This window comes from Oryctolagus cuniculus, chromosome 16 (genome assembly GCF_964237555.1).
Source record: "Oryctolagus cuniculus chromosome 16, mOryCun1.1, whole genome shotgun sequence".
In the NCBI taxonomy this organism is placed as follows: Eukaryota; Metazoa; Chordata; class Mammalia; order Lagomorpha; family Leporidae; genus Oryctolagus; species Oryctolagus cuniculus.
Window position 1 is genome coordinate 70,384,196 of NC_091447.1, and position 15,229 is coordinate 70,399,424.

Genomic DNA, 15,229 nt, shown 5'->3' on the forward strand with positions numbered 1-15,229 from the left:
ACCAACAACTTAGTCTTGTATATTTGCTTATCTCCTTCTCATTTTACAAATACAAAAAAAAGAACAAGGGTTGCATTGTGGCATATCAAGTTAAGCTGCTGCCTGCAAAACTGTCATCCCATACAGGAGTGCTACTTTGAGAAAGCTGGTATCCGTGTATGAGACCCAGATGTTGTTCAGGGCTACTGGCTTCAACCAGGAACAGTCCTGGCCATAGTGGCCATTTGCAGAAGAGGCTATTTGTGGAGTGAACCAGATGGATTTTTTTTCCCTTTCTGCTTTTCCAATTCTCTCTAACTCTGTGTTTTAAATAAAAATTTCTCTCTAAAAGAAAGAAGAAGAAGGGAGAATACTGGGTACAAACTTGCTTTCCAAACAACCGTTAGCCTTTCAACATGACTGTATGGGGGTCATTTGACCTTGGTAACCCGAATTTCCTGATTCTCTTGGTGAGTCTAGAAACACTCATTTTCATGTTTCTATTCCAGGTCATTCTTAGTGTCATGATGTCTGATGTCACAATACAGATGCTTCCTCCTGGACCTCTTTCTTCATTTTCTTCTTGATTTATTTGTGAGCCAGAGAATGAGAGAAATACACAGAATCCACTCCATTGGTTCACTCTTCAAATGCATGCAAACCATATCATTTTCTTGTTCATATATTTGCAAGTGAGAGACAGAGAGAGAGAGAGAGAGAATGAGAGAGAGAGAGACAATGAGAGAGCTTCAATTCACTGGTTTAGTTCTCAAATTTATGCAAATGCAAGGCCTGTGCCTGAGCAAAACCAGAGGCAGGGGCTCAATTTCTGCAACTAGTCAGAGAAAAGTGCCCATGAATGGCACATCAATAAGTATTGAAACAATAATTATATGAATAAATTTCTGAATAAAACCAAAATATGAAAGTAGAGAGGATGAGTTAGAATTTAGAGGATGTATCTATCCTAGAAAATAGCCTTATTAGACCCTGAAAGTGATTGCATTTTTGGCAAATCTAAGACAATATTCACCAAATACCAAAAAGCAGCAGATAAATATACACATGAAAGCCTTCCTTAGACAATGGAATGCCTATGTCTGATAAATGACACCAGCTGTTCTTAGGGCAGAGACTTGGGAAAAATTCATAAAAGCTCTACACGGTCGACATGTGCTGAGTGCTTTCTGTCCCAGCCTCCCTGTCCAGTGTTTACTGACTGACCTAGGAAGCTTTGGTTTCCCACCATCTATGGCTCCTCTCCTTGCTCCAACTTGACGATCACCTCAGGTTTGGTACTGCAATATCCTGCGAAAAGGAAAAAATGCTGAACTTTGTGACCACTAACATATATTTTTGAAGGACAACTTGGTATCAGGAGCTGTGTGACAAAAGTGTCAATCTGAATCCTTTCCTCATTTTTCATGGCTTTAAATCTATACCTACACTGCACTAAACTTATAAAGTGTTCATTTATTTATCAAATGGGAAGAAAGTGTTCCATCTGGCAAGAAAGGGGTATGTCACTCACTCAAGGACAGCAGGCTGCTGTAGGTCTCCAACATAATATCCCTGTGCAGGATCCTTTGAGCATGGTCCAGTTCCTGCCATTCCTCTGAGTGAAGTACACAGCCAGCTCTTCAAATGACACCAACATCTATAACAGCACATTTTTCATCAATATATACACTCTGGGTCACTAAGTAGAAAAACTAGACATGCATTCTCCTATGCATATCTGATTTGCTTCTTTTTAAATTTTTATTAATTAATTTTATTAATTAATTTTTATTTATTTAAAAGACAGAGTTACAAAGAGAGGTAGAGACCAAGACAGAGGTCTTCCATCTGCTTGCTCACTCCCCAGAGGGCTGCCACGGCCAGAGCTGCACTGATCAGAAACCAGGAGCTTCCTTGGGTCTTTCATGTGGGTGCAGAGGCCCAAGGACTTGGGCCATCTTATACTGATTTCCCAGGCCATAGCAGAGAGCTAGATCAGAAGGGGAGCAGCAGGGACTCAGACTGGCACCCATGTGGGATGCCAGTGCTTCAGGCCAGGGCTTTAACCCACAGCGCCACAGTTGCTTCTTACATAACATGCAGCTTACTTTGTAAACTACATGGCAACAGGAAGTAAAATCACAATCAATCATAATAGAGTTTCCCTTACTTCTGGAATAGATCTAATTATTCTGAAAGGCGCTCACACTGTAATCTGTTGATGTAAGTATAAACAAATGACTGAAATAACATGTTAGATGATTTACAGGAGAATACATTCACTATCAATCAGGGTAATGAGGAAATTGCTTATAAAATAATTTTTCTTCATTATCAGGTTACTGTTCACTGAGGCACGGAATAAGGCTAGATTTTAAGTACAAATTGCATACATAAATATGATCCAAAAAGTCAGTTGGTAAAAGCACAAAAAACACAGACCTGGTAATAGGGCCAAAATTTTCACTACTACTAGGAGTGGTAATGGACTGTGAGAAGAAAAAAAATGCAGTTATAGTGTTCAAGGAACTCATAATTAAGTGAACTTTTTCTTATATATTAGACATAATTCCAAAAAAACTTCTCTGATTGATTTCCATAAAGCTGTTTGTAAATTATGTTCCTCAGCACTGTAATATTTCCTCCAGCAATAACTGACAACACAGAATCCTGTACCCTACATAGCACTCATTTATGAATGATTGTGAAATACCGACCTTCCATAACAAACAGTTGAAAGAATTTGTCACCACTCATCCAGGCTTACAAAAAATGCTTAAAGATGTGCTACACAGAAAACACAAAAAGACAATCATTATTATATCAGTAATCTCCCCAGGCTCCAGTCATGAGTTGCCAAGGCTATGGAAGTCTTTTGAGTTCACCGACTCTTATCATATTTAGACAAGGTCATAGTCAAAGTGGAAGTTCTCTCCTCCCTTCAGAGAAAGGTACCTCCTTCTTTGATGACCCGTTCTTTCCACTGGGATCTCACTTGCGGAGATCTTTCATGTAGGTCAATTTTTTGTGTGTGTGTGAAGACACACATTAGTCCATAACAAAACAGACCAGTTTACTGCTTCCTAGGCAACCATCTCTAAGGAAGACCTGGCTTTGAGATGAGTGTTAGCATTTCTCATGGTATCATTGTTGATGCTATTTCGATCAACATTAGCACATGAGTGGACACACACACGAAACTGTTGTATACAGGTAAAATGAATACAGCAATCCCTTTGGTGATATATTAGCAGACATTGATGATGAAAAGTAGAATGATGAGAAAAATGAATATGTATTATTCAATATTTATAGTGTCTAAAAAATAAATATCAGAAATAAAAGAATACAAAAATTACACCTCATAATCCTCTAGAACAGTCAACACGAGGGGTGATTTCCTAAAACTTGCACATTTTACATCACTGCTACTCAGCACTAATATTTAGGAATATATGGACATGTAGGAAAGGTGCATTCCCCAAAAGTGTAAAGCAAGATTTTTAATTAGGGTTTCTTCTTTTCTCAGCATTATCTACTAAATTAACCACACAGTAAATCATTGTGGGTTTTTCTGATCTTTGACCACCGCTTGTAATACCCAAGAGTTTAAATTTATCATTGGGCATGTCTTTTTCAACACATGCACTGATATTACCAGTTCAATGAACATGGGGGCCACCTTTATAGGGGTTAAAATAAAGTTTAATATTATAATTATACAAATCCCCTTAATATCTTCACAACTTCCAAGGCACATAAGTAATATTGTGGGTCATTTATAGGAGATGTTCGATTGAGGTTTTTTTTTTTTGTTAACTCACATGTAATTACTGTGTGGACATTAGAAACACAATTCTCAGAGCATTCAGCTTTAAAGTTTTTGGCATGACAGGGTGAGTAACTATGTGGACCAGGGTGCTGGTCTGTCCCAGTTGCTCCTCTTCCAGTTCAGCTCTCTGCTGTGGCCCTGAAAGGCAGTGGAGGATGGCCCAAGTGCTTGGGCCCTGCACCTGCATGGGAGACCAGGAGGGAGACCTGGCTCCTGGCTTCAGATCTGCACAGTGTGCTGGCTGTAGCAGCCATTTGGGGAATTAACCAGTGGAAGGAAGACATTTCTCTCTCTCTCTCTCTCTCTCTCTCTCTCTCTCTCTCTTCCACTGTCTATCTTTGCTTGTCAAAAAAAAAACTATGTGAACCTTCATTCTAGAAATGATAAAATTATTTTAAAAAACTTATTCATTTATGTATTTGAAAGGCAAAGTGACAATGAGAGAAGGAAATATAGAAAGATCCTCCATCATGCACTTCACTCCCCCAATGTCCTAGGCTTGGCTGGGCCAAAGCCAGAAGCCCAGAATTCCATTTGGGTCTCCCATGCAGGTGGCAAGGGCCATGCACTTGGGGCCATCCTTTGCTGCCATCCCAAGTGTATTATCAGGAAACTGCATGAGAAGCATAATGACTAGGTCTGGAACCAGCACTGTGAAACAGGACGCAAGCCTTGGAAATGGTGGTTCAACCTGCTGTGTCACAGTGCTAACCCTGGTCAAAATTATGGTGAAACAAAAGTAAAGTCTCTAGACATGGTCCTAAAGTTGCAGCAAATTAAGAAATATTTACGGAAGAAAATTTAGTATTTGTTGAAAGCAGGGAGATTCAGTGCCATTTGAATGCAGAGCTGTTTCCTCTCTCCCCTCTCAGAAAACTCCACTCCATACCTGTGGAATGAGAACACTGGGCTCCCTCTCCTGCTAGCTGACAGCTGGGTTCTGTTTCCAGAACTGTGCTCTGAGTGGGGACAGCTGAAAGACTGGAAGCTCAAAACTGAGCTTCCTGCATTTACAGTATTGTCATTCAAGGGCAATGGCAGGATTAGAGAAGAATCAGGATTTTAAGCAGGGTAAATCATGTCTTGGGCACAGAGAAGGAAGTGCACATCAATCCTGATCTTCCCCATTTGGAGAGGAGCAGCAGTAGCAGTGGGAACCCCATGCAACCCTGTGCTGACCTTGTTTTGTCTATAGCAGCATGCAGATCCAGCTCTCAGATTTGTGAAGATGTGTCAGATGGACAGATGGATAAAGGAACAGATGGATTTTCAGGAGTTCCTAGCTGAGTAATTATCAGAGTTGGAATTTTGTATTTCCACAATGAGTTTCAAATGCACCCAACTTGAGACCCGCTATTTTATTCCAATATGTGCACTAGTAGAGTTTTCCCAGGTGTGTAATATGATCCATTGATGCATCGCTGATGATTTCACTACATGAGAGCAAGCATCTTTATAAAGCGTTAGACATGAGTAGCCCTAAGAAGCTTGTTTATTTGTTTCAGTGTCTTAAAGTAGAATAGAGTCATTGTTCCTATCCTTGTGCTTTAAGCAAGCATCCATATGAAGTAACAGGGGTTCTATAACTACAACATAACTACCAGAACTTAAAATAAAAGTAGTGACAATTATTATCAAGTCTTGTGCTCACTTTTGATTTTCTCCATTACTCATACGTTACTTTGAAACATGAGTTTGCTAAGCTAAGATTCTTCAGAATTTGACTTGGATAGCACAGGGTTGCAGGTGAATTCTGATACATCATGTATGCTGTCCAGACAGCAGGACTGAGTACCCAGGAAATAGATGAATCATTCTTATTACCTGATAGGATGAGTGCCGGGGCTGTGGGAAATGTGTTTTCCCATGCCATGGCATCCCTGGCACAAAACCATGTGAGAAGATTTTTCAGGATCATTCAGAGCATTGGCCATTCTGCTCTCTCCTTTCCCAGAAATTTCAGGCTTTGTGGCCCCCAATGCTGCCTGATGGATTAAATGGATTCTGTATCCCTGAAGGTTGATCCCAGGAGAAAAGGTGATTGTACAGGCCACAGGGGAGCCCTGGGAAGTGGGACATACATTCTCCACTTTTGTGGAGCAGAAACACCCATGATACCCAGGGGGCCGAATCCTGATATTGAGGTGTTAGCCATAAGCCTCAGTCTGTGTGGGAGCACAATGGCACTGGATCCTCTGAATGGGAATCAGGAAAGGGGTTCTGTGGGCTGTGCTTCAAGAGCTTCCCATGTCAGTACTGAGATTGTGGTATAGCAGTTAAGCTAAATGACTCTGTGTGCTTACACATGTTCAGAAGCTGATTACAGAAGCTCCATGAATGTGGTCGATGCAAGATTGCAGTGGGGCACGGGGACTGTGCAGACCACATGAGCAGGAAAGTGTGCAGTATGAGTGGTTCAAGCTCAGCCACTGAAGGATCCTGTTACTGACCTGTATAACATTGGTTTATCCATTTGAAGCATGAGGGCATTCCACATACCAGTAAAATATCTCCCAAATCCTGATCGAAATCACTGTGAAGTGTGTGCAAGATCTATTACTATGGGGCAGTTTGGTTTGTGGAGTCTTTGTGGTGTCTCACCAACAAGTAAAAGGTCTGTTCCATTTCTGTGATGTGTGGCCTGCCCAGTACCTTCCTTGAGTTCATAGAAGTCTATACACAGTGTGGTTTTCATGAGCAGTGGGTTTATGGTGGAAATTAGGGTTCTGGATGAAGATCCTATTTCCTCTCTAACAAAGTGGTTCATGCTGAATGAAGGAGTGGACTCCATCAGTTGGAATCCACATGAAAGGACACCCCTTTGATGCACACCCTCGCCCTAGAGCATCATGGACTAGGCAAGGGAATCCTAGAATGCCTAAGGCCCAAACAGTTGTTGATCCTTCTGCCCAGAGTGAGCAAGATTTTAGCGATGCTCTCTTATGTTAACTGTAAGCAAAAACTGGGTGATGTTACAAGTTTCACATGATCTTTGAGAAGGATGACACAGGTGACTTCAGAAACATACTCCCGAAATGTCCATAACTACGAGACTGATGTCAAGTAGAATGTAGTATATCTGGGTTTTCCCTTTGGGATGGCAAGAACCCAAGTTCTTATCCATCATGCACTGCCTCCCAGGCACATTAGCAGGAAGTTGCACTGCAGGTATCGAATAGCCAGGACACAAACCAAGATCTTTGATCTGGGATGTGATTCATCCCAAGAAGCAGTTTAATCTGCTGCACCACAATACCCATCCCTCCTTTGGTGATTTTCTGTAGTTCTTGCTTGCACCCACGTCTCCCATCAAGCAAGTCCCAGGTTTCATCACCAGATGACTGTCTGATAAGGCAAATTCCAGCAGGTACCTACTTTTCAAAGTATGCTAGTATTGTATTCACTGATGTCCCATGGAATAAAGGAAGTGAAATGGCAAAGGCAAGGATTATTGTGTTGAAGGAGTCTGTTAAAGCTTGGATCCCAGAAGGTGTGTCATTTGGACCAATTACCAGAAAAATGCACTGCAATGATGTACTACAGTGTGTGTCCATTTTTTTTCTATATAGTTGTGGGGAGAAAAATCTAAATGACAAGGTGCATAAATTCTATGGATTTGGATTTGTATGTAGACAACCACAAGAGGTGTTCTACTATAAACAGTAACATGGAGCCCTGCATTGTGCATCTGTATCAATTAGAAATGCTTAACACTGACCAAGCATTTTTTAATGTAGGTTTTAGTGACAGCATTATATTTCTTTCCATGGTGTACTGAAAATGATTTGAACAATAATCCTTAAAATATAAATTAGTTCTCTTCAGTAACATTTTTCTTACAGAATTGAGGGTGACATTGTGGCACAGCAGGTTAAGCTATGATTTGCATTGCCAGCATCCCATATGGGTGCTGGTTTTGATCACATCTATTGTAGTCTTTAGGGGAGCAAACCAGCAAAGTAAGTAGCAAATAAATATTTTCACTAACTTGATAATTTGTAAAGCACTGTTCCCACACAGGGAGGCTCCTTGCTTTTGTTTCTTGGCTCATGCCTGTTATTCTGTATTCTTTGTTCTACACAGTATGATTTGCTTAGTGCAGTAGAATGTAGGAGCAAGCCAGATCAGCTCTCTCACAACTCCCTCCATTCACCTTCCTTTACAGATACAGTTCTAGAGACTTCTACATAGGTCCGAGTAATGAAGACATCTCCAGTAAATTATTTATTAACTTATTTCCCCATTTGTTTTATGTTGTATTTTAGGAGCTTTAAGAGGTTGTGATAATTAAAATGGAAAAGTAAAAGTAATTAAAACTCATTGTTATAGAATATACATAAAAAAGATAGTTATGTTTACAACACACTAGAACCATGTATTCTAATTGCAAATTGCCCTCTGGTTTTTCTGATTAATAACAAAAGACTATTAGTTACATAATTCAAGCTGAAACTTAGAGCACTCATGTGGGATGTAAATCCTGAAATAGTCTTTAATGGTCCTGTGGTGATATAGTGGACAGTGGTTTTCTTAATAAATTCTCTTATACATTTCTTCCAGCCATGCTAGAGCTAGCGTTAATTTTTATGTCCAGGCAAATCATTCTATTCTTCATTTGGAGTTTAACCTACTCAAAATAGTCAAAATTCAATTCTTCAAGTATTTCAAAAAGAACATATATTTGAGAGGTTGACAGAGAGAGAGGGAGATCAAGACAGAAAAAAGAGACAGAACTCAATTGACTCAGTTCTGAAATACCCAGTGCAGCCAGGACTGGCCTAAGGCTACAGCTGAGAGGCAGGAATGTAGTCCTTGCCCACCTTGCACAGTTACTTGAGTTATCACTACTGCCTCACAGCATCTGCATTAGCAAGCTGCTGGAATCAGGAATCAGGGTTGGGACTCAAACCATGACACTCTGAATTTGGATTAGAGTTTCTCAGATGACATCATAGACAGTAGTCTAAATGCCTGCCCTCTTCTTCAATTTTTTTCTCTGCAATATTTGAAACCAATGTAAGTGATCTGCTCCTGAATTTTTCTCTTTTTTTCTTTTTTTTTCTAACATGACCTCACTGGCGATTTCTCATCTTTCTCCTTGAACTCTTCTATTTTCTTCTCCTTAACATCACTCACCCAGGTATTCCATGTGGTCTACCAGTGAACCCACACTGCATGTCCTATCACTAATAAGCCCCAGATGTCACTGTTATGGGATCATTTGTTCAACATACTTTCTAATTTACCTTGTGAGTTCTTCTCTCACTCATAGGTTATTTGGAAATGTATTTCTTCATTTTTAAATATTGGAGACTCTTCTGGTTTTCTTTTTCTTACTGATTTCTACCTTGAAAGTGTGATCAGACAGAACACTTTATTATTTTAGTCCTTAATTATTACTCAGCATATGTTTGTTTGGTGATTATTTTTCACAGAGTGGCCTAGGAATATTAATTAGGTCAACATGCTGTCATTCACATTTATAGTTGACTGATTTTTATGTTTTAGCACTATAACAGATATACTAATTGTTTAATATTACTTGTGTTTTTTTTAATTACTTGTTAAATTGTGTGAATTTTGTTTTCTGCCTTTGGAGGCTTTGTTTTTTGGTACATTAACATTTATAATTGTTATATCATCCTGATGTGTAATCCATTTATTATGATGTAATGCCTCTCTATATCTGTGGTAATATATTTTTTGTTGAAGATATTTTGTTTGCTGCTAACTAAGTTGTCAACTTGAGCTTTTTTTTTAGAGACTTATCTTATTTATGTGAAAGCAGAGTTGCAGAGAGATGTAGAGCCAGAAATAGGTCATCTACCTGCTGGTTCACTTGTCAAATGACCACAATGTGCAGAGCTGAGCTGATGTGAAGCTGGGAGACAGGAGCTTCTTCCAGTCTCCCACGTGGGTGTGTGGGCCCAAGGACTTGGGCCATCTTCTGCTTTCTCAGGCCATAGCAAAGAGCTGGAATGGAAGATGAACAGCCAGGACTCTAACGGTGCCCATATGTTATGCCAGCACTGCAGGCTAGGGATTTAACCCACTGCACCATAGTGCTGGCTCCAGCTTTTTTTATTTTAAGATTTATATATTTGAAAGGCAGAGTTACAGGTAGGTAGAAAGAGAGAGAAAGAGGTCTTCCACCTGCTAGTTCACACCCCAGATGGCCACGATGTCGAGCTGCTCTGATCTGAAGCCAGGAGCCATCAGCTTCTTCTAGGTCTCCCACATGGGTACAGGGGCCCAAGGGCTTGAGCCATCTTGTACTATTTCTCAGGCCATAGCAGAGAGCTGGATCAGAAGTGGAGCAGCTGAGACTTGAACAAACACCCACATGGGATGCTGGCACTGCAGCTTCTACCTGCTACACCACAGAGCCGGCCCCAAGAGGGTTTTATAATTAGTTCTTAAGTCAACAACAGGAGTCTGTGTACTTACTCCTCATGTAGGATCTCTGTACTTAATGTGTTGTTCAATGTGAATTCATGCTATAACTAGTACTGAAACAGTATTTTACACATTGTGTTCTGTGTGGGTGCAAACTGATGAAATCTTGACTTAATATATATTAAATTGATCTTCTCTATATAAACATAATTTAAAATGAATCTTGATGTGAATGGAATGGGAGAGGGAGCAGGAGCTGGGGGGGTTGCGAGTGGGAGGAATGTTGGAGGGGGAAGCCATTGTAATCCATAAACTGTACTTTGGAAATGTATATTTACTAATTAAAAGTTAAAAAAAGACCTCCCTGTCTGTCTCTTCCTCTCTCTGTAAATCTTTCAAATAAATAAAATAAATCTTTGAAAAAAGAATAAACCTTATTTTATAGTAACAAAAGATCATGAGTTATAGAAACATTTCATCACTATTCCAAATATATCATCCACTATATAATAAATTTCACTTGCTTGCCTTTGCCAGAAAATTTTATAAGGATGTTAGGATGCTTGGAGAAAGATCAGTTTCCTTGCTGTTAGGACCTACTAGACCCATTTTAAGAAGAGAGTTAAGGGCTGGCGCTGTGGAGTAGTGGGTACAGTCACCAACTGCATTACTGGCATCCCATATGGGTGCTGGTTCAAGTTCCAGCTGCTCCACTTCTGATCCAGCTCTCTGCTATAGCCTGGGAAAGCAGAGGAAGATGAACCAAGTCCTTGGGCTCCTGCTCCTGCAGAGGAGACCTGGAAGAACTCCTGGCTCCTGGCTTTGGATCAGCCCAGTTCCTGCCATTGTGGCCATTTGGGGAGTGAACCAGTGGATGGAAGACCTCTCTCTCTCTGCCTCTGCCTCTCTGACACTCTGCCTTTCAAATAAATCAATACAACTTCAAAAAGAATAGAAGGGAGTGAATGAACCATTGAATGGAGAGACCTTGGAGTCTTTCCACTGCAAGATTAGCTCTTCCAGGTTGTGTCATCTTGTGATTCATTTTTCCCTCCATCAAATGGAAGAAGTGTGATTCTATCTGTCGTGAAAGTGGTAATAGGGAATATTGGATGTACCAGATATTCTCAATAAGGGACTTCTCTAGTCCTCCAGTCCAGACTAAAATTATTTCTCCCATACTCCCATTGTATATTGACACAGAATGTTTTTACTATTCAAGTTATAGAGAAGGAATGAATTCACACTTCATGACAAATGTTTTACACATACTTTCTACTCAACTTAACCATGGAGATATCTACATTCAACACATAAAATATGCCATGCAGTAGGGTTGACATTAAATTCTTCCTCAGTGAGAAGAAGGGTAAACATTAAGCTTGTGTGACTCTGGATCAACTTTCATTCTAGGCTCTGAATTCATTGTCTTTTTCAACAGAGTTCGGTTCCTTCATGTCCTGTGTGCTCTTGCATTCTCAGACACAGCAGTTAATCCTTCACAGTGGAATATTTTTCATTAACCAACTGTGAAGACATCTTTCTCACTCAGCATCTATTTAAGATTCACATTTGAAATGCCAAGGTTCCCTTGAATTCTTTGGAGTTGAATCTATTATCTGTAACTTCTACCATATGGATCTGTGCAATGTTAAAATTGAGAATGCTTTTCCCCTCTCTGCTGTAATCTGGAGTATTCTTTTGCAGTCTCACACAACATGAGTTGTGGCTACTTGGTGCTGTCAGGTAGAAAGTGGGGCATGAATTGTTCTCTATCTTCTTCCTTTGTGTGTATGTATTGTTGGCAGTAGTAGATGGCCTTGAGTTTCAAAGGAGGAAAACAGATTCAAGGATTGTAGCTAATTGAGAATGTGTCCTGCTGCAGGTAGAAATAATAAAGTATTATTTTTTGGGTTATCGATTCTTATTTTCCAAATAAATCTCTCATGTTGAAAATTCCTATGAAAACATTGTGGGTAGTCAACAAGTGTCAGGACACATCTCTGAGCTCCCAGTAACTGTTGCCAAGTAATGTCTGAACACACAACTGCACAGGCATGCCTGGCTCACGAGCTCGGTGGGCTGCGCATGTGCACAGAAGCCTGGTGGCCAGGAGTGCTCAGTGCACATGAACAGGGTGAATCTGAGCACTTGGGGTTGCTTTCCAAGGTCAACAGGACTTGACTAAGCATTGGTGATGTTTGTGAAACTGGTCCTTGCAGTCCAGAAGAACTAAGCTAGTAAAAAGTGTCAAGACGCTGAAGCAGGGCTGCCATGTCCAGGGGCAGGACAAAGGAGGACTGCCACAACCAGAGGTGTGGTACAAAGCAGGGCTGTCATGCCCACAGGGGTGGAACCAAACAAGACTGCCACAGCCAAAGGGCTGGGAAAAAGCAGGGCAGACACTCTGAGAGGGGGGGACAAAGCAGGCCTATCATCACAGGGGGCCAGGGAAGCAGGGCTCTCAAACCAAAAAGGGCAGGATACAGCAAGGCTGTGAGTCCCAGGGGGCAGTACAAAGCAGGGCTGTCACCCCCTGAGGGTCAGGACAAATCAGGGCTGTCAGTCCCAGGGGGCTGTATAAAGCAGGGCTGTCAGTCACAGGGAGCTGTATAAAGCAGGGCTGTCACTCCCACAGGAACAGGATAAAGCGGGGCTGTCAATCCCATGGTGTGGGAATAAGCAAAACTGTCACAGCCAGAGGGCCCGGACAAACAAAATCTGTCACTCTGAGAGGGGATGGACAAAGCAGGGCTCTCAGACACAGGGTGTGGGATAAAAAGAAAAACCAAAGTTCATATCTGCACATGACATGATTAGACCCTCAGAAACACCTCCACAGCCCATCAAAAAGCTGATATATAATGAATTGCACGCAGATTATTTTTTCTGGTTTAATCAACTAAAGTCAATTTGTCATTATTTTCTTTTCTCACAGAAAATTTTCATGAATATCAACATTTTCCAATGACTGGTTTGGCCACTCGTTCCCATTACAGGGAAACAATACGACTTCAGGAAGCATTGTGTTGATTCACTCATTTACCCACTCACTCAGGAAAGCAACACTCCCTGGGACTATCAAGTCACAGTCACAATCCAAAGAGAAGCTAGAAGGATGAAAACTTGATTGTACCCATTATGCAAGTGGAGGACCAGATGGAGGAAAACTAGAAGAGCAAAGTCATCTGTCAGTTCCCCTCAGACCTGGAACCAAAGATATCAACTCCGACTGCTCTTATTTCATGGAGTCTTGGAAGCCATATCAAGAGCAGTTCGAAAAAGAGAAAGCCAGCAGGAGTCAGACATGGGGCTGTCACTCTCGGGTGGGGGGCTAGGACAAAGAAGGGCTGTCACTCCCAGAGGGGAAGAACAAAGCAGCACAGTCAATCCCAGGGGTTGGGAAAAAGCAGGGCTCCCATGCCCAGAGGGGCGGGACAAAGCAAGACTGCCACAGGCCTAGGGCCAGGACAAAGCAGGGTTGTCACCATCAGGGAGCAGGACAAAGCAGGGCTGTCACTGCCAGGTGGCAGGACAAAGCAGGGCTGTAACTCCCAGGGGGTGGTACAAAGCAGGCTATCACTCCTAGAGAGGGCCAGGAGGAAGCAGGGCTCTCACTCCCAAAGGGAGGAGATAAAGCAGCGCTGTCATTCCCAGGGGTCAGGACAAAGAGGGCTGTCAGTTCCACAGGGCAGTACAAAGCAAGGCTGTCAGTCCCAGGGGGCAGGACAAAGCAGGGATGCCATGCCCAGAGGGGCGGGACAAAGTAAGACTGCCACAGCCAGAGGGCCTGCACAAACCAGGTCTGTCCCTCTGACAGGGGCTGGACAGAGCAGGGCTGTCACTCCTGGGGTTGGAACAAAGCAGGGCTGTCACACCCAGAGGGGTGCAGCAAAGCAGGGGTGTCACTCCCTGAGGGGTGGTACAAAGCAGGCTGCCATGCCCAGAGGGGCGGGAAAAAGCAAGACTGCCACAGCCAGAGGGCCTGGACAAACCAGGTCTGTCCCTCTGACAGGGGCTGGACAAAGCAGGGCTATCACCCCCAGAGGAGCAGGGCAAAACAGGGCTGTGAGTCCCAGGGGGCAGTACAAAGCAGGGCTGTGACTCCCTGAGAGGTGGTACAAAGCAGGTTGCCATGCCCAGAGGGGCAGGACAAAGCAAGACTGCCACAGCCAGAGGGCCGGGACAAAGCAAGGCTGTCACTTCTGGGTTCCAAAAAAGCAGGGCTGTCACACCCAGAGGGGAGGGGCAAAGCATGTGTGTCAGTCCCAGGGGGTGGTACAAAGCAGGGCTATCACCCACTGAGGGGTGGCACAAAACAAAGCTGTCAGTCCCGGGGTCAGGACAAAGAAGGGCTATCAAGCCCAGGGTGCACAGAAAAAGCAAGACTGTCACAACTGGAGGGGTGGGAAAAAGCAAAACTGCCACAACCAGAGGTCCCCGACAAACCAGGCTTGTCACTCTGACAGGGTCTGCACAAGCAGGGCTCTCACTCACAGGGTGTGGGATGGAAAAAAAAAAAAAAAGAAAGAAAAAAAGGAAAACAAGCCATCAAATTTCACAGGAGGAAAACCAAAAGTCCATATCTGCAGATCACATGATTAGACCCTCAGAAACAGCTCCACAGCCCATCAAAAAGCTGTGACAATGAATGAAGTATTCAAGGAGGAGGTCAGTCAGGTAGTCCGTACCTAAGGTGGTCTTGGGCCACTCCACCCGCGCTGACAGATCCCGGACTGGGATTTCATCAGATCCACCGTTTTCACACCTGATCCCCCTTCTGATATGGGAAGCAGCAAGCCTTCTTCCGGGCCGAGACTGGTGGCCACCTCTCACAGACTCCCAGGCCTGAGGCACCTGTGGCAGCTGTTTGGAGCCACAAGCCAGGGCCTCGGGCACTTCTCTGAGCTCACAGTACCTGTTGCCAAGCAACGCCTGAATACACAACTGCACAGGCACGCCTGGCTCTCGAGCTCTGTGGGTTACACATGTGCACAGAAGCCTGGTGGCCAGGAGTGTTCA

The 15,229-nt window shown here is 42.7% G+C and overlaps 2 long non-coding RNA genes across 2 annotated transcripts in view; one reads left to right on the forward strand and one right to left on the reverse strand.

The window, feature by feature from the left end:
- The window catches only part of LOC138845734 (uncharacterized), a 129,317-nt gene that overhangs the window by 101,848 nt on the left and 12,240 nt on the right, over positions 1–15,229 (forward strand). The window lies entirely within an intron of this gene.
- Positions 1,032–15,089, reverse strand: LOC127485440 (uncharacterized). Its single transcript, XR_007912495.2, has 3 exons — positions 14,899–15,089; positions 1,511–1,636; positions 1,032–1,287 (listed from the first exon to the last, which is right to left on the reverse strand). It is a non-coding gene; the product is annotated as an uncharacterized lncRNA (long non-coding RNA).